The 22,258-nt window shown below is 51.0% G+C and overlaps 1 long non-coding RNA gene across 1 annotated transcript; it reads right to left on the reverse strand.

Moving 5' to 3' along the window:
- Positions 1 to 722: 722 nt before the first annotated feature.
- On the reverse strand, positions 723 to 21,692 carry LOC132668693 (uncharacterized). The gene is made up of 3 exons (XR_009605703.3): positions 21,314 to 21,692; positions 7,802 to 7,898; positions 723 to 1,914 (listed from the first exon to the last, which is right to left on the reverse strand). It is a non-coding gene; the product is annotated as an uncharacterized LOC132668693 (long non-coding RNA).
- Between the last annotated feature and the right edge of the window lie 566 nt (positions 21,693 to 22,258).

Genomic DNA, 22,258 nt, shown 5'->3' on the forward strand with positions numbered 1-22,258 from the left:
TGCCAAAGTCCATAAAAATCTCCCTTTTATGCGGCTGCCTTTTCTGGAGAAGGCAACATTCCCGCCTTGGTTGGCATCTCTATAGAGCAGATCACGGAAGTTCGGCCTTATCAACTCTGACATATGGATCACGCTCCTGGGTTGAGTTTTTTTTTTGTTTTGTTTTGTTCTTCATATATATAGTTTTATATGGTTTCTTTTATGTTTTAGGCTGTCTTTGATCTCCCCAGGAAAAATCTTCTCCCCCTTGGAGTTCCTTTTAATCTACGAAAATCACTGACCACAGCTGTGGACCGAGAAGGGTTCTGCAGAGACACAGGCCAAGCCGAGTGAGAGAGTGTGGACCCAGATAACGCGGAACAATGTGTTGCTTCGGGGCTCTGCAGCATGTGTTGGGAGCTCTCTGCAGGCCTCCCAACCCCTGGGTTCAAGAACGTGTGGCTGCTGAATGGGCAGGGGGGACAGAGTCTCTGTTCACTGTACGAGGCTTGGCTCAGATGCCCAACTTCAACCCTCGCTAAGCCTGATCAGGCACGCACCCCCCTCCCCATTCTGTTTAACAGTTGAGGAAAATGAGGCCCAGAGAGAGTCCAAGGTTCCGTTCCCTAGAAGTAGACCTGAGACAAAGGATCCTCTCATCCTGACACAATTTTAAACTTAAAGGAAAGTTTCAATAATTGTGTAAGAAGCTCCCATATGCCCTCTATCCAGACTTGCCAATGTTAGAGACATCGTGTACCTTTACCGCTATATATTTCGCTGTGTACGTCCTAAACACTAGAACATTCTTTTATATAATCATGGTGCAGTGATCAAAAACACAAAGTTTAGCGTTGTTTCAATGCTACTACTCGTGCAGCCCATATTAAGATTTTGTCGATCATCCCGATACTGTCTTTTATAAGCTATTTATTCTTCCTGGTTCAAGATCCCATCCAGGATTATGTGTTGCATTTAATCATCGCGACTCTTGAGTCTCTTTTAAGTGGAAACGTCATCTAAATCTTTCTTGGTCTTTCTCAGCCTTGACATTTTTGAAGAGTATTGGCCAGGCACTTTGTAGGATGCCTATCGGTTTCGGTTTGTCTGGTTGAAAGCGTTCCCAGGAAGAAAGCATCCCCAGGTAGTAAGAAATAGCAACGAGAGACACCGAGGTCAGCACGGGTGCACACTGAAGCAGAAGACCCCTGCAGGCTGAGTCTGACTCAGACCCCAGGGAATCTCTCCAACAGCGTCGTCACACCTCAGTGTTGTCCTAATTGGGGGACCAGCTACAGAAGATCTACCCCCTGTGGCCAGTGGTCACATTCAGCTCCAGTTCTCCGTGCACGCAGGCTCGGGCAACTTCTGCAGCCAGAGGGCATACGTGTTGGCTACCGGCCGGTGTGTACGAAAAAACAGTAAAGGGATCTGGGGGGACACAGTTGGCACAATGACAGTGTTGCTAGAAAGAGTTTGACTTACCCAGAATCACAGAGCTGCTAAGGAACAGAGCTAGAATTTCGGCAAGCTCTGTGCCACTGACCCATACTCCATCACCTCTCTGGAGAACTACAATCACGCAGGAGACAATGGATCCCGCATCATGACTTAGCTGGAGAAATGAGATATTAAAAATAATTTAAAGCAGGGTCACATTGTCTCTCCATTTTGGATTGCAGGCAGTTGGTTATTATTTGACCTTTGTCTGTTGTTTTTACATGCTGTTCGATGAGTGTATATTCGCATGACGACCGGTAAGAGAAGTATATTCACGTGATGATCGAGACGCAGATACTCGTGTGTCCACAGGGTGCACAGGTGGCTGGGAAGCCCAGCGTCTGAGAGCTTGGGCTCTGGGGCTGGACTGCTGGGTTCGAGCTCTGGCTATGCCAGTCACTAACGCAGTCACCTCTCAGACTAGCTTCTCAGCATCTGTAGGGAGAGTAACAGTGCCAACCCAGGAGGTTGGGTGAGAATTAGATGAGACACGGTTTATAAAATTCTCAAGATAGGGCCCGACACATGGCGAGTGCTCTATAAATGTTAACTGTCTTATTAACATCTCTGACTGACCCACGGGGTGTGACGGGTCTGCCCTGCCCTCATCTGATTCACCTTTGTCCCCACCCCCTCTCAATCTCTGTCCAGCAGGGACCTGCCTCGCACACAGTGGCCGCCGACAAGGGTTCCAGAGGGGGCTGGCGAGAACAGTGAGAGTATTCAACCATGGGTCAGCTAAGACAAAATTGGGGTCAAGGGGATAGAACCCATAAGAAGAAGCTCTAAGGACGTGGAGAAATGTGCGGGTCATAGCCGAGATGCCACCATCATTTTCCCATGGACTGTTCCCCACAAGCCACCTGCCTTCTCCCAAGCACACCACGCTCCTCTGCTCTGTACCGTTGCACGAAGTTTCCTGTTCCCGTCAGAAACTTCCCCACGGTGGTCAGCGGATTCTAAGACCTGCCTTCGGATCTTTTCCCTTTGTGACTCTTCCTTTGAGTGTGGGCTAGACCAAGTAAGTTGCTTCTCCTGGGAAACATGAGGGGATGTCACTTCTGAGATTAGGTTATAAAAAGACGGTCTCATTCACCCTTTCTTGCTTTCATGTTCTGGTGGAAGCCAGCTTCCATGTTGTGAAGAAGGAACGGAGGGACCCCTCTGTGACCAACAGCCAGTGAGGAAGAGAGACCCCGAGTCCGACAGTCCAGGAGGAATCAAATCCTGCCAACATCCACATGACTGAAACTGGAAGGGTATTCTCCTGCCGGCTGAGCCCTCAAATGAAACCTAAGAACCAACCAACACCCTGATGGCACCCTGAGCACAGGACTCAGGTGATCCGTGCCCTGACTCCTGACCCACAGAAACTGTGACATAATGAATGTGTGGGTTGTAGGTCTCTAAGTTTGGGTTAACCTGTTACACAGCAATCAATAACTAATACACATACTTTCAACCTGCCGAAGTCATATTCACTCAGGTATTACATATCCGGGGAGGTCTTCTGTGGTTTCCTATCCTTGACCCTGGCTGGGCTAGTTAGCCCTCCTGAGTGGTACCACAGTTTCTACCCTCACAGCCTCAAACACATTATACTATAATTTTCTGGTAATTTATCAGCCCTTCCCTCTGGAATATGAGTCCTTTGCAGCCATAAGCTGTGTCTCATTCATCTCTGTCACCCCTAAAACAAGCCCGGTGCCTAACTTACTAGTAATGATAATACCTCATATTTAATGAGCACTTACTATGTGCCAAAATCATTTTGCTTTTCAAACTCAATCTCACTGAAGTCTCCAAACAAGTATCATTAAGTCCATTTTTACTGATGAAAAAAACAAAACAAAACTGAGGTTCAAATGCTTGCCCATGGAGCTAATACGTGGCAGAACTAGAACTTGAACCCAAGCCATGTGGCTCTAGATTTATGACTCTGTACGGTAGGCGTTTGTTGACTGACACCCAACTAAGGACCTGCTATGTGGCCACAGGATTGACAACAGACCCAACATGACTGGCCATTTGTGTATCTGCCACACAGAGGAGCGAGAGCCCCACAAAGTTATAGAGATCAGTAAGGAATAGCAAAGTCAAGACTGAGAACAGCTGGGTTTGGATTTCCTGGAAAGCCTGGGCCAGAGGCCAAGACAGAATCCAGGGAGCAGAGTTGAGTGGTTGTCAGGTCAACAAGCCCATGGAGCCAGGAGAGGACACAGCAGAGGCTGGGGGTGGGAGACAGCCATCTGGGAGACCCGTATCTCCGAACACGCATGAGCACTTCCCCATTCAATCAATTCCTCTGACATTTATTGAGTATCTACTATGTGTCAGATACTGTCTAGGGTGGGGGCTATCACAATAAATGCATGAGACAAAAAAAAAAAAAAAAAATCCCTGTCCCTGTGGAGTTTACATTCTAGTGGGTAGGGAGAGACTGGCAGTCAATTAAAGCAAATATATATTTTATAAAGTAGAAGATTTTAAATGCTATCTAAAAATAAAGCGAGAGGGGCGCCTGGGTGGTTCAGTCGGTTAAGCATCCAACTCCGGCTCAGGTCATGATCTTGCAGTTCGTGGGTTCGAGCCCCACGTCAGGCTCTGTGCTGACAGCTCAGAGCCTGGAGCCTGTTTCAGATTCTGTGTCTCCCTCTCTCTCTGACCCTCCCCCATTCGTGCTGTCTCTCCCTGTCTCAAAAATAAATAAACATTAAAAAAAAATTTTTTTTAAATAAAGTGAGAAAAGTGGGAGGCAGGGCAGGAGGGGAGATGTGGACACATTCTGTGGAAGGATGTTGCCTGTGAAAACGTAAAGAGCTTGGACGATAAATGTTATTAGCATTGCGATTCCCACTGTGAGAAGGTGAAGGGTCTTAATTTGTTCTAATGTTGATTCTGCATGCTTTGGAGGGGGATGTCCCCTATCTTTAGTGTCAGGATTTAGTGAACCAAGCTCGTGAGTACTAATCTGGGTTGGTTCCAGCAGAAAACAGATTTCCAAGCCATGCGAGGAACTCTGGTAGGATACAGGCGGCCATAAACATCCGAAGAGGGCATCTCTGCGGGTACGAAGACCAGGGAGCAGGTGGAAAGAAAGTTTAGGGTTCCACCTAACTCAGTCGGCTGGACACAAGCCAACAGCTGGGTCTTTGTGTGATGACAGATCCAGACGACAGCTCTAATCCCCTCAGGCAGTAGGGGTGCGGGTCAGAGGAACAGAGGCAGAAGCGGAGACCTGAAAATGGACAAACACACCGAGGCAAGGGATATCAAGGCCTCCCTGTGGCCTTCACCGGGTGCCCACCAGCCGTGCGAGTGGAGGTTCGGCCTCCGTTGGAGGTTCGGTTGGGACCTCGGGCAGCTGCCGCTTCTCAGGTCAGGACGGGTCCTCCAGACACGGGCTGAGCCTGCAACCAGCATCGCCATCCAGCTGCTGAATTCTCGCCGCGTTCTGTGACAGGCGCCACGCAGGGCTCGCAGACTGGGACTTTGTGTGGTGGCCGAGTCGCAAACCTAGCTTCGTCCTTCTCCAGCCTGGATCTCTTCAACCACCCCGTCAAGCCCATTGCACTGCACCTTGCACCTTGCACTCCAGGTAGGGCGCCAGAGGCCCCCACACCATGCCAGGTTTGTCTCGGAAATACGTGGTTGCTTTTCCCCCCCGCAGTCCCCTGGGCTGACTTCTAAATCCCCTAATCCTGAGAGCACCTTACCAAGGACCTGCATGCAGGTGAGGCGACTGCCACTACAAGACAGCAGGCAACCCAGTAAAGGAAGCTCGCAGTGGATTCTGAGCCAGATCCAAGCGATTTGGACCCCTGCTCCCCCACGAGGCTACGCAGCCTCCAGCCCACGCTCCTCGTCCGTCGGATCGGTCCAGTCACGCCCACCTCATCCACGTGCCGTGAGGTTTCAGCGAGAATCAGCACAGCCCTCAGAACAGGCCCTGGACCACCAAGTACAAGGCAGCCTTGTACAACCCTTAGCTCCTGCTCCCCAAAAAGGAAGCTGCCCCCCAGCTTCTGAGCTCTTGGAGCTTTAACCCAGCAGGTGCTCACTCGTGAGAATCAGGGCGGCACACACAGCCAGAGCATTTGTTCAAGAATTAAAAGTCGGCCCGTATGGCCCTGCTATTAAACTCCCTGTGGGTGAGCCGGGTTAACGGTGGGGCCTCGTGTGATAAGCCATTAATCTCCACGTGTAATGCAAGAGCCGTACAACTCACTTCAGCCCTAATCTCCCATGAGTTACAGCCTCTTCTGTGATTCATAAAACAAATCAATCACACCTCCCAGGCTCTCATCTATTTATTACTGCTTTTTAAATGCTCGGAGAGAGAGAACGTGGAGGGTGTTATTCATCCTTCCCCAGCTCAGCCGACCTCTGCATGCTGCAGGAAAGCAGACTCTATCCCCCTTCCTGGGGTCACAGGCCAAGGTTAGTTGCATTCCAAGGCTCACAAGGAGCTGGTGGTTCTTAGCATCCTTAGGGGCTGCAAGGAGCCTCCCCGTCACTCTGCATAGGGGCTGGGTGCACAGACTTGACTGGGTGACAGTTCCCAACCCAACAATAAAATGGTCATTTCCCAAGCACTAAGTCCAAGGGGAGGGGGGAGTTGTTAGGCGGCGGTAGGAACCGTCACGGGGAACATGGCAGTAGCTGGACAAAAGGGAAGCACTCACTCTGTGCCTGCTCTTTGCCAGTCACCTTGCCGATGTATTTTCCATCGGTCTTGACCAAAAGCCAACAAGGTGGCTGCTATTGTCCCCACTTTGCAGAAGAGGAAATGATGGCTGTGAAGGGCAAGGCCACACAGCAAAGCCAGTATCTGCCAGGGAAACCCAGCCCAGCCCACACCCCGTCCCTCTGCCCACCCCGACGGCTAACCAGCCTCACCCGAGTTCTCTGAGCATTTCTGCTATTGCACCTGACATTCCCAGCATTGAAGCAATTTTACCTGAACAGTCTGCTGACATTGGCCCATTGGCAGTGGGTGTGGGGGGACCGTGAAGGCTGTGGCTTCTTGACCACAGATTCAGGAGCTTGACAACGGTAGACACTCCCCTGCAGGTCTCAAACTTAGGGTCTCGGAGTCAAGCTGGCGTGGGAAGGGCCAGGATCCCCAAGGCTCCCTCTGCCAGCTCCCCACAATGGAGATTCTGAAGGGAGCAAGCACAGGGCAGGCAACCACAGGGGCAACCACAGGGCTCACCCTTGGCCCCATGAGCCCTAGAGATCACAGCGCCCCCTTCTCCCTTCCAGTAATGTTGGCCAGCAGACCAGGCGACAGGCTGGTGGGTTTCATTTCCTAGTCTTCCCACAAGGAAGTTGCTCAAACACAAGTCTTTGCAAAACCAAGGTCCAGCCTCTCGGCCCTACGCTGTACAATCCCTGCAGGCAGAAGCTCTAGGCAGGGACTTTGGGTAGGGGGCAGCTTGGCCACTCAATGTCCCTCCGAAGTGGAAGAGGACATGGCAAGACGTGAGCCATCAGGCGAATCCCCGGCCCAATTTAGATGGCCCCAGATCCCACAGTCTCTTCCCCACCTTCCAGCCAGAGGAGCCTTAAAAAACTTTTGTTAAGTTTATTTATTTATATTTTGAGAGAGAGAGAGAGAGAGAGAACAAGGCGGGGGCAAAGAGAGAGGGAGAGAGAATCCCAAGAAGGCTCTGCACCGTCAGCACAGAACTAGAACTAGAACTCATGAACCATGAAGACACAACCTGAGCCAAAACCAAGAGTTGGACGCTTAATGGACTGAGCCACCCCGGTGCCCCAGAGGAGCCTTTAACATCAGTGAACCAGATCACATCCTGCTTCCACACCTCTTCCCCTGATTAAAACCCTCTAATAGTGTTCCCCCCACCCTGGGGTGGGGTGGGGGGGTGGGCAGAAACCCAAACTCTGTCCCTTAGCCCAGCCAAGACTCCAGCTTGAGCTTCACCGGGGTCCCCTACAGGCACCACAACCTAGAGTTTCTGATTCAGAGGCTCAAGAATGCACATTTCCTTCAAGTTCCCAAGTGACACAGAGGCTGCCCATCCAGGGCCACACCTGGAGAACCAGGATCCAGTATATTTCGTCTCATGCTCACTTATTCCTGATCTAACTTGCTCACCATGCCCAGGCCCTAGAGACCCCCATGAGGATCTATAAACCCCCCAGAGGATTTCTTAGTGTCAGAGCCCTCCGGCTCAGGATACCCTGGACTCTTCCCCCTGGCCCAGTCTCCCCAGTCCTGGATTCTTCTCATCCTCCCGGGCTCTGGGTAGTCCCAGCCCCTGCTCCTCACTCCCCACCTGCCTAAGGATGCTCTCACCTTGGTGCCTTGTGTCGCGGCTTCCCATCCACTCGCTTCTCAGCACCATCCAGCATGTAGGGGAATCGCAAGGCTCTGTTGATTTGCTGGGCTCTCTCTGTGAACATGTGTAAGAGTTTTCTATCTCGGCCTTTAGACTGTGGGCTTCTTCCATCCAGACTCTGTCTTAACACTAACCCAGCACACAGCTCAGTGCCTGTCACACAGGGGGTGCTCAGAAATGTGTGTTAAGGGTCGCCTGGGTGGCTCAGTCGGTTAAGCATCCGACTTCGGCTCAGGTCATGATATCACGGTTCATGGGTTCAGGCCCCACGCCGGGCTCTGTACCGACAGCTCCGAGCCTGGAGCCTGCTTCAGAGTCTGTGTCTCCCTCTCTCTCTGGCCCTCCCCCGCTCTCGCGCTGTCTCTCTCTCTCAAGAATAAAATAAAAATATTTTAAAAATAAAAAGAATCTGTCTCTCCCTCTCCCTTGACCCTTTCTCCTGCTCATGCTCTCTCACTCATTCTCTGTCTCTCAAATTAAATATATATATGTGTGTTAAATAGACGCTTTGCCCTCTGTGATTGTCATGGCAACCCTGTTAGAAAGGGAGCATTAAGCCCATTTTACAGATGAGATAACAGAGGTGTAGTCACATGCCCCAGGCCAAACGGGTATCGAACCCAAGTCTGTGGACTCCAAAAGTCTTAGCTGACACTCTGCATATCCTGGTGGGAGAATAAAGGGGCAGGGCCAGGACCCACAGGTGGGGGGAATGGTCTGAAGTCAAGGTGCCAGAGACCGAGAATGGGCGGGCAGCAGGAGTCAGGCTGAAGAGGCAGGCAGGAAGGTCAGCGGGCATAGCCTCCCCATGGAGTTCTGGAAGCCTGCCCTGGTGCACCGCGGCAGGGGGCGGGGGAGGGGGGGGTCTGTTATCCTGACTTTAGGCGCGAAGGTATTTCCACCCCCACCCCCTACCGGCGTGCTTCTCCCAGTCTCTCATTGGTCTGGGCAGTAGGTGGGGCAGACCACGAACACTGGGAAGGGGCCAGGTTCAGGGCAAAGGCCGGTGCAGGACCTGAGGTGGGGAGGAGCAGAGCTGAGACAGGCTGGGAACAGGGACGCGGGAAGACATCACCATGGTCTAAACTGGTTCCAAAAGCAGAGTTCCACAGTCAAAGGTCTTCAGCTCCGTGGCATGGATCTCACAGCCAGCTGTGCACTGACCGCCCTGGGCTTGCTCCCAAGGGCTGTGCTCCAGGGGCCGGGCTCCCTCCAGGACTGCAACCTGGCCTGGGGCCCACAGCTGTGTGGTGGCTGGAGGTCTTCTCCCAGAGAGCCTGGAAGGAAAGAACCCCCCACCTGAGACTCTGAGTGGGCGGAGGGAGGGAGGGAAGGAGGCGTGGTTCCTGCCTCAGGCTCCCCAGTCTGAGCACCAGCCCACATCAGAGCAGGAACTGCAGAAATGGGGCACAGGCCGTGAGATTCGGGCTAAAGGAGCTCCCAGATTAGAGGCTGGTCAGAGGCAGAGGTGATAGGCGGGTGCACAGATAATCCCAGGGCCCCCTGAGAAGGTAGATGCCTCTAGAAGGCAATGCATTCTCTCAGAAGCGGCACAGAGATCTGTTTCTCCCTCTTAGAGCAATTCAGAGGCCATGTCTACTAACAAGGGCCAAGGAGCTCTGGCCTAAAGACAAAGAATAGATCTGAAAAGGTGCTACTCATTGCCTCTGTGTGTGTGTGTGTGTGTGTGTGTGTGTGTCTGTGTGCATGTGTGTGCAAGTGTGCATTCACAAAACAAAGGAAGCAGGTGGTGGGTGGGACAAACATTGCACCCAGCTAAGATCTGAGCAGACTCTACGGTGGCCCGTAAGGAGCAAAGTGAGTCCAAATCCACCATGAATCAGTCCAGTGATGTCTACTGAACATTACCATACGCCAAGCGTTGTCTGGGGTGCTCGGGACACAGCAGGAAATGGCACAGGCATGAAGCCCAGGCTCCGTGAAGCCCACAGTGCCGTTGGAAGCCCAGGTGACAGGTGCATATCGGCTGAATGCCACAAGTGGAACGGCGAGCGAGTGAATGTACCCCAGGAGACGCCTCCAGTCGGGGGCATCAGAGAGGCCTCCTGGAGGAAGCGCGATTTCAGAGGACTGCGGGAGGATGAGTGGAAAGTAACCAGGAAAGCAGCAGGGATGCAGGACAAGGGGCCCATGTCTTTCGGATGAAGAACAGAGAGCAAGAGAGAACAGGAGGTGGCTTTAGATGAAGCCAAGACAAATTGGAAAGGATCTCAAAGAAATAGAAGTAGTAATTATTACTCTAGAGCACACACTCAAACTAGTTTAACAAAATGTTGCCGTAATTATATCTACCTTAATGAACAGATAAAAACAGTTTGCAATTAGTTCTGTAATTGGTTATGTGAAAAGAGATGCTTCTTTGAGTTCCAAAGCACATTGTCTCATAGACGGTTTATGAGAAAGAAGATGCTTCGAGTATAAAGCACGTTGTCTTAAAGAGCTGTCCTGCTCTAGTATCCTGTGGACATCTTTTCTGCAAGGGCTCTGCAAAGGTAGACGACCCTAGTCATTCCTAGAGTGGGGAAAAAAAGTTAAAAAGAGGGGCAACTGGGTGGCGCAGTCAGTTAAGCATCCAACTTTTGGCTCAGGGCATGATCTCACCGTTCGTTTCGTGAGTTCAAGCCTTGTGTCACGCTCTGTGCTGACAGCTGGGAGCCTGGAACCTGCTTCAGATTCTGTGTCTCCCTCTCTTTCTGCTTCTCTCTCTCTCTCTCTCTCTCTCTCTCAAAAAATAAACATTTTTAAAAAGTGTTAATGTAGATGTGAGTGACTTTACCTGTAATCGACAGAACAGGCTCAGGTCTCACTTCTGTGCCTCAAGAGGACTATTTTTTTTTTTATCTTAAATGGAAATGCTTAATTTTGAGGGCAAAGAATGCTTCAGGGGGCCTCTGGACCCCCACTATTGTATTTAAAAGTGTGTGCATATTCGGGATATCCATTTCCTGAGGGAAGGAACCACAACTTTCAAAAAACCAAGGTAACACTACTCAAGGAGATTAACATTTGCAAAAACAATTCTTAGGAAGCACTGGGGCTCCCAGAGGCAAAATGCAGCCCACAACCTGTCTCTGCGGGGTGGAAAGAGCTGTGGGAAGAGAAGTCCCACTCTCCCCGCAGGCGCCTCTTCGGGGTCCATTTGAGGCTTGCTCCCTGAGAATTAAGGCTCACCAAGACTGCGGGCTGAGTCCTCCAAGAGTAAGAGAGAGCCTTGCCCCGGCCACACCCATAGACATTCCTCCTTGTGGTCTGGCTGCCCCACCAAGATGAACTATGACAACACCACTCTGTCCCCAAAAGACCTACAGCCCCCAAACAGGATCCCCAGACATCTTCAGTGTCACCCTGGGGCAACCAATGCCTTTGAAATCCACAGATGTATCTTCATATTCAAGACCCCAAATATCGCCTCAAAATGGACCTGCTTAGACCTTATAAGCCCTGTCTGAATAAAGATCTGCCATAAAAGTGGCTAGATCTGTGCCCACCAAACCTAGCCCCCTATGGCTACTGAGTACTTGAAATATGGCTGGTCAAAATCGAGATGTGCTGAAGTTCTTTTTTTTAATGTAAATTATCTCAATAATTTTCTATTGATCATCACATGTTAAAATGATAATTATTTTTGGAGAATTGGGTTAAATAGAATGTATTACTAAAATTAATCCCATCTGTGTCTTTTTTTTTTTTTTTTAATATAGCTCCTAGAAAATCTTAAACTGCACATATAGCTCACATTATATTTTCATTGTATACTCAGGTCTGGCTTATTCTGCTCTGTATGAGCATGTCTCCCCAAAACCAGGCCAGCTCTGTGGAGCCACATCGCAGCCCAGTAGACCAGCCGCCCCGGAGGGCCCCCACACCTGCAGGAAACAGACCGCCCCGGGGCCCCCACACCTGCAGGAACTCCCAAGGTTTTAACACTGGATCGAAAAGGGCTCATACCAATCCCTGTGGTCTGGTCAGATTCACAGGCCTGAGCAGGCTGCTACCTGTCCCCAGTGCCAGCCCAACCCTGAACCCCAAAGAATTTTGCAGTCTTGTGCCAAACTGAAGAGATGGCCAGCACCCAGTGATGTGCACCTGTAGCTAATCACTTAAGAGCAAGGGTCACTCGGGAACGGTGGCCAATTTCTTGGGTTGCCCAACAATGAGGGGTTTCCTGGGCAGTGGGACTTCTAGTTTTAAAAAGAGGACAGCCCCGGGCAAACCACAGTGAGCTGGTCACCTGGACGCAGCCTCTGAGACCCTGATTCTCAGGCACCCCAGAGCAGACTGGCCTTCCCAGCCACCCACCAAGCCCTGAGATGTGTAAGGACGAGCAGAGCATGTGTAAAATCCCAACCGCTACAAGTGTCCTCTGAACCAGGTGAAAACCCAAGTTCTCAAGCCACACCCACTGCGGCAGCAAGAGGAGAATTGGCTGTGGCCCTTTGGCTATGCTTGGGGATCAGACTCCTCCTCAAATCGTCCTGCCTGGTGGAGCTTGCCTCGTGATTGATCAGCAGGCTTCCCTCCACTCCCTGGGGGCAGGGGGAGGGGGGAGGGGGTGTCTGCCTGGCTCCCCGCCTGCACCACAGGCCTGTCTGTGAGTCACGGGACCTGTCCCTTTCTCTCCTTCAGCTGGGTCCTGTTGGGCCACAGGCTGTGCCTCCACGGGCACATGGTGGATGGGCTGCTTTGGCTGAGGCCAAGGAAGGGGCTTTCTGTCTCGAGTTCTGCTCACAGACATTACTAGCCCCGTGATCATCCAGCTCTCATAGTCTCCTTTCAACACATAACAGTGTCTTCCACACTAAGTCACTCAGGGAGGGGCAGGGGAGGGACAGAGACTCACACGCTTCTCTGCTTCCCTGTGGATTTGGAGACCAGCGAGGCTGATTTCCCTGTGAGGAGAATGAGCAGAATTTCATTCATCCATTCAAACATTCACTGGGCTCCTGGCAGGTGCCAGGCATCAGAGCAGTGCTGGAAACAACGACCAAAGTGCCTGCACTCATGAGGCTACGGTCTCGTAGGGGAAACAAATGACAGAGGAGTCATTGCAAAAAAATTGTAGATGTGATGAAAGTTAAGGAAGGAGAAGACCCTAGTGCTATAAGAAGCCAAATCCAAGATCTAACTTAGTCTGAGCAATCATGGAGGACTTCCAAGGTGGAGGTGACCTTTGTGTCAAGACCCCCAAAAAAGCAGAGTTCATTTACCCTTAACGCTGTGTCCTTGGACCCTCAAGGGTAGGGAGTCAGTGAACAAACAGTGAGAACTGGAGTGTTCTCCCCACTGCGATGTTGGATTTGACTTACTTCTTGGCTGACACACTCAGGCCTCAGAGCAGGGACTAAGCTGTCCCCAGTCAGGACCACTTCTAGGACCCAGGATGAGAGTCTTTTCAGGCGGAACCAGGGGCTCAGGCATGGCTGAGTAGGAAGTAACCTCAGGAACCAGCACAAAACTTAGATGTGGGTTTGGAGCCCAACCAACCTGGGTTTGAAGCTCAAGGTCATCGCTCACTATTCTTACATCACATCTCTGAATCTGTTTCCTCATCTGTAAAATGGAGGTCAAATGGCACCTCTTTCATAAAGTTGTGAGAATTTTAAAAGACAGTGAGTATGTGGGGAGAGCTTAGTGTGGTCTCCATAGTAAGTACTGGATAAAAAGTGAGATTTCCTGCTTTAAGTTATTAATGCTACAGTAAAAAAAAAAAAAAAAAAAAAAAAAAATGCTACGTGCTGTGAGAACTGACTGCCTCCTATCATTTATCTTACAGTAACAATTATTTAAAAGAAACTCAAACTGGCAAAACGCCACATTGTGTCTCCAGGAAGAAATATTGGAGCTGAGCCTGGAAGGGTGGATATTTGACTTGCAGAGATCAAGGCGAGGTTTGCAGGCAGAAGAGTATGAAGAAAGGCAGGAAGACCAGAATGGGTGGGGCCTAGGCAGGAGAAGCCCCGGGGCCTAGGAGGGGAGAGGGCAGGGTGGCTCGGGAGGGCCCCGTAAGGCCGTGCTAAGGAATTTCGACTTCACCTTGAGAGCAATGGCCAGACTATTGAAGACTTTGGAGGTAGTCAATGATTTGGTGGGGTTTGTGTAGGCAAAATAGGGATTGCCTGAGAAAGAAAAACACGAGGCAAGGGACCAAGGAGGAGGCTGATAGAAGCATCTAGAGCAAGACTCAGCGAACTTGCTCTAAAGGGCTACTCCAGACACCCCCATCACCAGCATGCTCCGTGCTCCTTGATGGCCCCATGCCTTGCGATACATTCTTCCCTCTGCCTGGAATTTCAACAAAGTTACCATCCAAAATTAACCAAGTCATTCATCTCTTCAACTCAATACATTAATCACTTAGTCTGTGTCAAGCTCATAATCCCCGTTCCCACATAATTAATCGTCGAGTGCAAGAGTCAGCAGGCTTTTCCTCTAAAGGGCTGGAGAGTAAATATTTTAGGCTTTGAGGGTCAACAAGTCTCTGTCTCAAATACTTGACTCTGCTATTGTAAAGCAAAGTTGGCCATTGACACCATGTAAATGGATGAGCCTGGTTATGTGTCAATAAAACTTTATTTATATAAACAGGCACTGGGCCAGATTTGGCCTGAGGGGGCTGATCGGCCTCGGCAGAAACATAATGTGAGCCACAAACTTGAGCCGTGACATATTTAAATTACACATGGAATTTAACATTTTCTAGTCGGCACGTTTTAAAAAGTAAAAGGAAATGGGTGAAATTAATTTTATTATATTTTACTTCGTCCAATATATCCAAAATATTACCATTTCAAACCTGCAATTAATGTAAAAAAAATCATTAATGAGATTTTTCTTATTTTTTATTCTAGATCGTTGAAATTTGGCATGCGTTTTACACTTAGGGTACTTCACAATTCAGGCTCCCCACATTTCCACTGCTTAATAGCCACCTGTGGCTGCTAGCCACCATATCTAGTAGAAGGGGGCTCCTGCCTAGGGAGTGACAAGGAGAGAGGACAGGACACTATCTGACATCAACTGAGGGCGTGAATTAATTATGATTCACATCCAGTTCAGCCACTTGCTTGCTGGCTAATTTCAGACATGGCCCTTAACCAACCTGGTCTCTTTTAGGCCCAAAGTATCAAGTGGACGGTTGCCTTCAACTTCTGGGTTTCTGCCACCTCTCCAATGTACAGATTCTGGGATTCAGACTTTGCCAGAAGCGGTTGTCAACTTGGACTTTCTTTGCTAAAAAGCATCTTCAATAATACAATCATCTTGTCAAGATCAGGGTGAGGCTCTTCGCGAGGCTATCACCGCCATTCACCCCACCTGGGGGGGTTGGAGGATCCTTGTCTGTCTTAAGATGGAGAAGGAATAACAATCACCATCCCCAGCTTCCCGGGGGAGCTGTGACCCCCGCGCACACATGGGCACACATGCACAAGCACACACACAGGAACCCAGCTGTTCCCTCCCCGGAGTGACAGCTGTGATCTCCAGCCCATCAGGGAGCAGAACGTGGGAACAGAAATAGACTCCACCTGAGTCAGAGGATGAGTCAGAATGTTCTGGAGAGCTTCAGAAGGGAGCAGCAGGAGGGGCTGATGGTGGGGAAGGGAGCCAGGCCCCCAGGGGAGAGGGAGGGAGAATAGACTGCTTTCCTGGGAAGGGGGCCAAGGAAGAACATTCTAGAAGGAGTGGGGTCCACTGCCGCAGGCAACTTGTGTCCTGAAGGAGGGCCTGTGCTGGGCGGGGAGGCGGGGGGTGGAGGGAGCGACGGTGCAAAGTGGAGGGGCATTAGAAGGACATGGCTTTTGGAGGGCCGGGAAGGGAAAGATTCAGAAAGGGGTGCATGGGAGGCTACTTCAAGCACACAAGACACCCACAACGCCGACAACCAGCTCTCCTTCGTTCCAGACCCTTTTGCTACAATAGTAGCATGTCATGAAACCTACCCTGCCAGGTGAGCTAATAACCCACGCTGAACTGGGGAAACTGAGGAAGAGGCAATCCTGAGTATCCTACCTGGCCCGGGGTGGGCCTCTGCCCGTGACAGAGGCCCTGAGAAGCCCACAGGATGGGGGTCCATGTGGCCCAGGCTAATTCAGGCATACAGTCAGTGCTGGGGGCCAGCCACGCTGCCACATGGGGACCCCGAGAGCTCACCAAAACACCAGATCTAGGTGGCAGACTGGCAGAACCACATGGGAAGACAGGATGAGGACACCCTCACGAGAAGACAGGCTCCAGCAGGTCAGGGGCCACACTAACCCTTGAGTGACCTGCATCAGAAGCCTGACCCCAAGCCACCATGGAAGGGTGTGCATTGGGCAGAGACACAGAGAGACCTCTGGAGTGTCCCCACACCACGGTGCTGGGTTTGATTTACCTCCTGGCTGACACACTCAGGCCTCAGCAAAGGGACTAACTTGTCCCTAATCAGGACTGATTCTGGGGCCGGGGAGAGGGACCCTGAAGGAGGAACCCAGAGCCCCAGGCATTGGTAGAGGAAGCTGAGGAGGCAGAAATGGTGCCTCCAACCTATTCCCAATCTACCCGTTCTGTGCTCACCATCTTAGTATGGGGACCCCCAAAAGCAGAGCTTGAGACAGGGGTTTTGATGCCAGTAATTGATTCGGGAGTTGATCCCCAGAAGCATGCGTGAAGGAGCAGAAAGAGGGAGACAGGAAGGGCCCACGCTGACCGGAGGGGACATTACTGAGGTCGTTATGGTAGGCAAAGGGGCTGGAGTGCACCAGGCTCTCTGAGAAGTGCACAGAAGTCTCCCTAGAATTTCCCATCTGAAAAACAGGAGGTTGGAGACTTTATCCACCAATTTCCATCTCCTCTGGTTGAAGGTGGTCCCCAAGAGGACTCATTTCCTGCTGCCCCCACGCCCTGTAGTTCTGGAGAAAGCCCTGGGACAGAAGAAAGCCAGACACAGAATGCCTGGGATGTGGGGATCAGGCAGCACCCAGAATCAGAGCAGACACTGGGGACACCTGCCACGCCCTCCTATGTCTTCCCCGCGCACTTCCTATGAAATGCAACCCCCCTGGCACCCTCAGGTCTGCCCCCTCCCTGCTTTTCCAACATCCTCTCCCCTCACTCACCACACCACAGCTCTCTGTACCCCTGAACAGCCCCCATGGGTCTCCTTTCCCTTCCCAGAAACAACCACGCCTCAGGACTTCACCCTTGTTCTTCCCTCCACACCAAACTCCATGTGCTCGATTACGTGGTCGACACCTCCCGGTCCTTCAGGTCTCTGCAGAAACACCTGCTCCTTAGAGACGCCTCCCCTGACCTCCCTGCCAGAGGTCCATTCTTCTGTTACTCTCTTGTAGATGCCGGTGGCTTGCTGGTAAATGGGTTAACAACCGGCTCTCAAAGAGAAACAAAAGCCCTAACTTGTTGTCTTTGCCAGTTTTGGTTGAAGACTCCCATCACGGTCCATGTCATGCCAGCAGTGTGAGGTCACTGAGTGTGGTGTCAGGGAGAGAGGCACAGTGACACATCATTAGAGGGTCTGTCCACTGTATGGATACCACCAGAGTGAATGATTTCAAGCGCACAGATAAATAGTGTAGGAACTAGGAAGTGATGCATTTTACTTTTTTAACATCATTCATTCATTGTAAATTTACAACAATGTAATGTTTCATAGTGGCTATGTTTAACCACCGGCTCACAAAACTCCTGGATTTTTAACAGTTGTCTCTTGTGAGCTGAGAAGAGTCAGCTCCATAACCACTAGGTATCAGGGAGCATGGGTGGCTCAGTCCGTTAACCATCTGACTCTTGATCTAGGCTCAGGTCATGATCTCACGATTTGTGAGTTCGAGCCCCATGTCGGGCTCCACGCTGGCAGTGCAGAGCCTGCTTGAGATTCTCTGTCTTCCCCCCCACCCCGCCGCCCGCCCCGCACCCCGCTCTCTGCTCCCTCCCCTGCTCGCTATCTATCTCTCTTTCTCAAAATAAATAAATAAATAAATAAATTTTAAGAACCCTGGGTATCACCCCATTCTTTCCTTCTGTGCACCTTTTAAGGTGTGTGACTATTTTTTCCTCCTTGCTTTATTCTACTTATGCGGGCCCTCTCGAGTGTGGGTTCTGTGACTTATGCAGGCCCTCTCGAGTGTGGGTTCTGTGAGGGTGGAAGTTATGACTGATTTATTTTCAGATGCGTCCAGCACAATGGCTAGCCTACAAGAGAAATTCAGGAAGTATTTGTCGAAAGAAAGTATTAGTGCACGAATGAATACGTAAAGGAGGTCGATGGAGGTCATAGGGTTGGGATCTCTGCTGTGGACAGAAGAGGGAACACCCGCCTCGAGAGACCCACACTGAATCCCACAGAGCTTTTTGGGACACTCCTTACGGGGCGTGGGGAGCAGAACAGGCCCAGAGCCTCCAGGCAGGACAGCCAGGCTGCAAGGTAGGAGAGGTGAATCCGGAGTCCCTCCTGAAGGCTCTTGGGGGCCTTCCAGGGATGGCCCCACTGGGGCTTCGTGCGCTCTCCACAGCTCAGCTGGCCCACGAGTGAGCACAGCCCTCAGACACATCTGGAGCTACCACAGTTCTCGGTCACAGCCCTCCCTAAGGGCCTTTGCACGGGAGAACTAAACAGGCCTGGTCTGCCCTGGTGTATCTGGGATCCCGGCCATTCACAGCCTTTGGGCCAGCCGTCCCCTCCACGTAGGGTAGGCGAGGACTCCAGGAGGAACAGCAAACTCGGCTAGCCCGTGCCCATTAGCTCTCCAGTGTGTGGCCCCCCTTTCGCCAGGCCCTCCAGCCTGGGCCTGCTGCTCTCACGCACAAAGGAAGCCTGGCTTCACCTATCTGTCTGCAGTTCCTGGCGTGGCAGAGGATACTTGCAGCATGAATGAGCCAATGAGTAAGGTGGCTTCCCAGCAGAGCAAATGTGAATCAGAGGCATTTCCCACTCAGGCCAGTCCCCTGCCTGGTGCTGGGAAAGAGCACAGAGATGCCAGGCCCGCTCTACCCATAACTGCAATCCAGGGAAGAGGTTTAAGAACCCAGCCCCAGAGCCAGCCAGCCCGGGGTCACATCCCAACTCTTCCACTCCCCAGCTGGAACCGTCATTTCTTCATCTGTAGAATGGGAATACAATATTACAGGTGCTGGGAGGATTAAATGAAATGAGACGAGGAAGGGTCTTGCAAATTTCCTGGAACAGTGAAAGAGCGCTTTGTCCCGGAAACTGCTCTACGCGCCTTGTAAATATCAACGCATTTACTATCGTACTTGCTATACCTGCTTCCGACTGTGTTTTTTTCCTTTTGTTTGATTAGTTGGTTTGGTTTGATGGGAAGTTTTGCTGTTATTGTTATGGCCACAGAAGAAGTTTCTTCCTCTCCCTAAGCCTCAATCTTCTCAACTGCAAAATGGGGCACTGGATTAAATGGCTTCTGATCCAGTGTGTCCACTGCAGTCAAGCCGATTTCCCACCTCTTGGTTCACAGCAGCTGCTCATGCCTTTCTAAGTCCCCGGGTGCAGAGTCGACTCCCATCACAGGGGCCTGAGCGGGGATCCCAGCCTCTGTTGCCAGGAGGATACGAGAATTGTGGCCACTTTGCTCAACTGCAGGGGCTGGGGACCCACACGGCTATTCTCATCCCTACCTGGGCTGCTCAGTCGGTTAAGCATCTGACTCTTGATTTCGGCTCAAGTCACCATCTCATGGTTCATGGAATCGAGCCCCACATTAAGCTCTGCACTGACAGTGCATAGGACCCTGCTTAGGATTCCCTGTCTCTCTCTCTCTCTCTCTGCTCCTCTCCTGCTTGCTCTCTCTCTCAAAACAGAAAAATAAAAATCAAAAAAATTATAATAATAATAAAAAAGAAAATCCAATGCTGCCAATTCCATGCATTCTTAAGTCAATAAGCATTTATTGGGTACCAACTGTATGCCAAGGGCTGTGCAATGCTTTGGGAACAAGGTAGGGAACAAGACAAGAAGACTGTTGCCTGCATCCGCTGAGCTTAGTCTACTGCAAGAGACAGAAAATAAACAAGTCAACAAATAAGAAACAAGTAGACTTCAGAAAGAAGAATCAGGGGCTATAAAGAGTATAAATCAGGTTAATAAGACAGAGAGTGGCTGGGAGGGGGGGTCAGGGCGGGCCTTTCCGTGGAGGAATAATGATGAGCCAACCAAAGGATGAGCTGGGGAGGGGCTGGGTGCTTGACCTGTTAAAGGAACAGGCCTGGGTGGCTCGAGTTCAGGAAGCGCGGTAGCCCATGTCCACTGAGCTCATCAAGGCCGCAGGACGGAGCAGGCAAATCAGCCTAAGGAGCTTGGATTTTCTTCTAGGTATTTTTGCCTGCACACAAGATCTGCTCCATAATTTGTGGGGCCGAGTGCAAAATGGAAATGAAAAGCCCTTTTTCAAAAAGTATTAAGAGTTTCAAGATGGCAACAGGAGAGCATTAAACCATGCACGGGCCTTTCTTTTTCTTTTCTTTTTTTTTTTTACTGTTTATTTATTTATTTTTAAGAGAGATAGAGAGAGAGAGCGCGCCAGGGAGGGGCATAGAGAGAGGGAGAGAGAAAATCCCAAGCAGGCTCAGCACTGTCAGTATAGAGCCCGATGTGGGGCTCGATCTCATGAACCGTGAGATCATGACCTGAGCTGAAACCAAGAGTCAGACGCTTAACCGACTGAGCCACCCAGGTGCCCCAGCACAAGGCCCCTCTAAGCATGGGGCCAGCCCTGTCGGGACAAAACTCTGTTAGCATTAATAAAGCCTTCTTTAATTCGACAAGTATGTATTGAGGGCCCAGAATAAGCCAGGCACTGTGCCAGGCTCTGAGAAAAGCGAAAAAGTGAATGATCAAACCAAGAAAGCCGCTCTGACCTTAACTTTTCCATTAGATTTTCTCCACACACACACCAGGCCAGAGGGCTGACCACCTTCACATATTTGATGGTGGGCAGAACCACAGAGGTTCAGGCCATCCACTGAATGGGATTTGACTTGATTCCTTTGTAATAATGGGATTGGTTATTACATGTGCCTAGCACATGCACAAACCCCCACCACCACCCACTAACAAGAACCAAGCAAGGGAGACGAAAATTCAAGCTCGAAGAAAAGAATGAGTTTTCCCAAGTTCACACTGTTACTGGTAAGTGCGGGGCACGTTGACTGGGACCCAGTTCTCATTGGATCCAGAGGCCCCAGCTCGAAGCGTACAATCCTTACTCCCATGTACTGTGCATTCCGGTGACTGTTCAAAGTAAAGACTGAGGTGCAAGCTTCAAGGACCTTGACAGGAAACGATGTCGACTGAGGGTCTAACATATGCCGAGTCTTTCACCAAGCTCTCCATCAGAATCTTCTCATTTTTTCCTATAAATAACCCCTTTGTGCACAGAGCGCAACTTCTCCACTACCTCCTGGTGGGGAGACTGAGATGCCGAAAGGTTAAGTACCTTGTCCGGGGCTTCCCGGTCAGCGTGCCGTGGAGTTGGGGGCCACGTCAACCCATGTGGGTCTCTGCTGCTGTCCCGCTCTGCTCTGTCTCTGCTAAGGCCCTGCACGGTTCTTGCTGCCATGGAACCCCTGGCCAGTGGGTCATTTTCTTGCTGCCAAGGTCAGAGTTCAGAAGTCCAAGCAGCCAGGCCCAGAGAGAAGGTCTGGGCTGGGGGGGGTGACCTGGTGTCAACATCAGGCCTGAAGATTGCTTCATGCCCAGCCCAAGAGGAACCGGAAAAAGTCTGACTTCTCCCCTAACCATGGGAAAGAGCTCCTTTTCTAAAAAAAGCAAGGCCAGGACCATGAATGTGACATGTCAGGCCCCTTCTGCTACAGTTTTTCCCTCTGTCTTGGCCTTCTGGGCAGCGGAGAGGGCTATCTTGAAAGAGGAAGGCTTGCTCACCCTTGGTTTTCTGACCAAGGATCTGAGGGACTTCCGTAAAGAAAGTGCCTGGCAGAAAGGTTCTGGGCCCAGGCATGGCCCAGGAGCCTCAGCCCCTGCTCTGCAGTGCAACCTTAGCTGGGACCCTGGAGTCACGACTGGCAGACACACTTTTGTCCAGAAGGAAGCGCTGGAGAGGGGGCAGGGGCCTCCTGAGCCCCCAAACCTCAGAAAACCCAGGTAGCCCGACAAAATGGCCACACAGGTGCAGGGGGCTGGGTCTGTCCCAACGCTGCTCTGGGGTGGTGTCCTCCACGGTCAGGCAGAAGCCGTGTCTGGGAGAGCCCAGGAGGAATCCCACACCACCCCTCAACAGTTATGGGACTGGGCTGGTCCACTAACCACTCTGGGCCTCCTAATCCCTATTTTCCCAAATTAAATGCTACAACCCAGATTAAGGAAAAGACACAAGTAATAGGGACATACATTTCTTGGTGTCAGGGACGTTGCAGAAGCAGAA

This window comes from Panthera onca, chromosome A3, assembly GCF_046562875.1.
Source record: "Panthera onca isolate mPanOnc1 chromosome A3, mPanOnc1 haplotype 2, whole genome shotgun sequence".
Taxonomy (NCBI): domain Eukaryota; kingdom Metazoa; phylum Chordata; class Mammalia; order Carnivora; family Felidae; genus Panthera; species Panthera onca.